Source organism: Pteropus vampyrus, unplaced genomic scaffold (genome assembly GCF_000151845.1).
Source record: "Pteropus vampyrus isolate Shadow unplaced genomic scaffold, Pvam_2.0 Scaffold340, whole genome shotgun sequence".
NCBI lineage: Eukaryota > Metazoa > Chordata > Mammalia > Chiroptera > Pteropodidae > Pteropus > Pteropus vampyrus.
This window is the reverse complement of record NW_011889121.1, coordinates 65,497-67,895: the sequence shown is the minus strand read 5'-3', so window position 1 is coordinate 67,895 and position 2,399 is coordinate 65,497. Positions and strand designations below refer to the sequence as shown.

The 2,399-nt window shown below is 34.5% G+C and overlaps 1 protein-coding gene across 3 annotated transcripts in view; it reads left to right on the top strand.

The window, feature by feature from the left end:
- The window catches only part of DMD (dystrophin), a 2,089,898-nt gene that overhangs the window by 2,049,935 nt on the left and 37,564 nt on the right, over positions 1-2,399 (top strand). The window lies entirely within an intron of this gene.

Genomic DNA, 2,399 nt, shown 5'->3' with positions numbered 1-2,399 from the left:
GTCGGATTTTTCTCACAAAAGTAACTTTATTTGCTCCAGCAGTAAAGCCCTATAAACCTAGAGACCAAAAGAGGTAGGCATTAAATCAGCTCCCATGACCACAGAAAATTCTGTGTACTCTATCTATGGAATATCTCACTGAATGACCTGGCTTTCAAATCAAACTACCAACAAAAATTTCCATCAATAACTTGACAAAATTAACTTGCTGTGTGGAGTTGTCGTTAACCGATGGAGTTTTAAAGGATGTCTACCAAAGACAACTTTTGCCTCTGTCACAATTACTGTCAAATCTTTTTTTTTTTCTTTTCAGTAGTTAGATGCAAAGGCCCGTTGTTACTTGAGGCCGCTCCTGGATTGTGATATAAAAGTGTATTATCAACGCATGGGAAGATATTTCTTCCTCTATCTTATAACAGAAATGCAAGTGTAGTGTTCATCTCAACAGATTAAAGTATAAACTTAAAAGATGTATAGCTAGTATATGGTCCTATGTAATGCTCCTTGAGGAAGCTGATTCTTTTTCTGGCACAGAAATGTTAAAGAGGATAAATTATAAATATATCAAACTTGCGTGGTTTGGTGCTTAGCAAATTCTAGTTCACAGAGCCCCAGACTAATGGAGATATCCAAGAGAATATTGAAAAGACAGATGTGGAGTTTACAAGGGAAGTCTGGTTTAAGGAGGTTAGGGGGTGGGGTCATGGGCCTAGAGGACATGGAAGCCTTGGAAAAAGATAGGGTCCTCTTAGGAAGAGAATATATATGGAAAGATCAAGGACTTTCTGGTATATTTCATTGTAATCAGGCATGCCCAGTCAGAAATGGTTTCCTGGTGTATATTTACTTATGTAAATGGATGGCTTCTGCAGATGCCTAGACTCATTTTTTAAAACTGTATTAATAATTAAGCTAACCTTGTTCTGTATCTCCAAATTCTGGGTTACCTTATAGTACCACTCTCTGCTAACTATAGGTTGTAAGTAAATCCATCTGATCCTTTTTCTATAATTTCTTAGTATTATTTCAAAGATAGAAATAACCTGTATTTTTAGCTTCAGCACTGAGCATAATCCCCAGCCCTTTTACATTAGTGTAAGGTCAAACTAAACGATGTCGCACAAGCTAGAAAGAAAGTGAGCTTTTTAAGAGTAAGGGACAGTGTGTCTCATATCTTTGTCTCTATAGTGCTGGATGTAGAATTATGTTGATTAAACGAATGGATGAATGCCTTTTGGAGTTTTTGTGTTCCCTGATGGCTTTTTTGGCTGATTTTCAGCTGTCTTCTTTGTTTTTCTCATTTCTTATGTTACTGTTCTTTCTCCAAATCCCTTAATAAACCTGTTAGGTTGTCATGTCATTTTCCATTAGACTGAAAACATCTAAGTTGTTTAGGTTAATCCAGATGAGCATTTTCTGGGCTTATTTTTAAGTTATTTTTTAAATTCATCATCTGAAAATATTGAGAAGTGTCTGCACAGATAATTCTGCAGGCACAAACCATTTTTCTTTTATGTATATGGTTTAAACTTGATTCCTCCATAATAGGAAAGAGCATTAGAAAATTCTGAAGACACATTGGGGAAATATCTTTTGTGCTATGAGAAATAGGATTTTGAATCTAGAACTTAGCTTTTCTTCCCAGAAATTTATTTATTAACCTTCACATCAGTCCCTTCATTTTTTTCTAGTTATAATTTCTTGATTTTTTTTCTTTTAATTAATTTTTTAATTATAGTTGACATATAATATTATATTAGTTTCAGGTATAACATAGTGATTAGACATTTAGATACCTGATGAAGTGATCATGACAGGTCGAGTCCCATATGTCACCATGCATAGTTATTACAATATTATCGGTTATATTCCCTATGCCATCCCTGTGACTTATTCTATAACTGGTAGTTTTTACTACACAGTCCCCTTCACCTTTGGCGATTGTCTATTCCCCAAGCACCCTCCCTTCTGGCAATCATCGGTTCCCTGTTTTGAGGTTTTTCTGTTTTCTTTTATATGTTTGTTGTCTTTTGTACATCCCACATGTAAGAGAAATAATACAATATATGTATTTCTCTGACTTATTTTTCTCAGCATAATGCCCTCTAGATCCATCCATGTTGTCTCAAATGGCAAAATTTCACTCTTTTTTATTACTGAGTAGTATCTCATTATGCACACACAGACACACCACATCTTTATCCGTTCATCTATCAGTGGACACTTAGGTTGATTCCACATCTTGGCTGTTGTGAATAATGCTGCAATGTACATAGGGGTGTATATATCTTTTTGAACGAGTTTTTTCATTTTCTAAAGATAAATGCCTAGAACTGGAATTGATGAATCATATGATAGTTCTATTTTTTTTTTTTTTTTTTTGGTAGTTCTATTTTTAA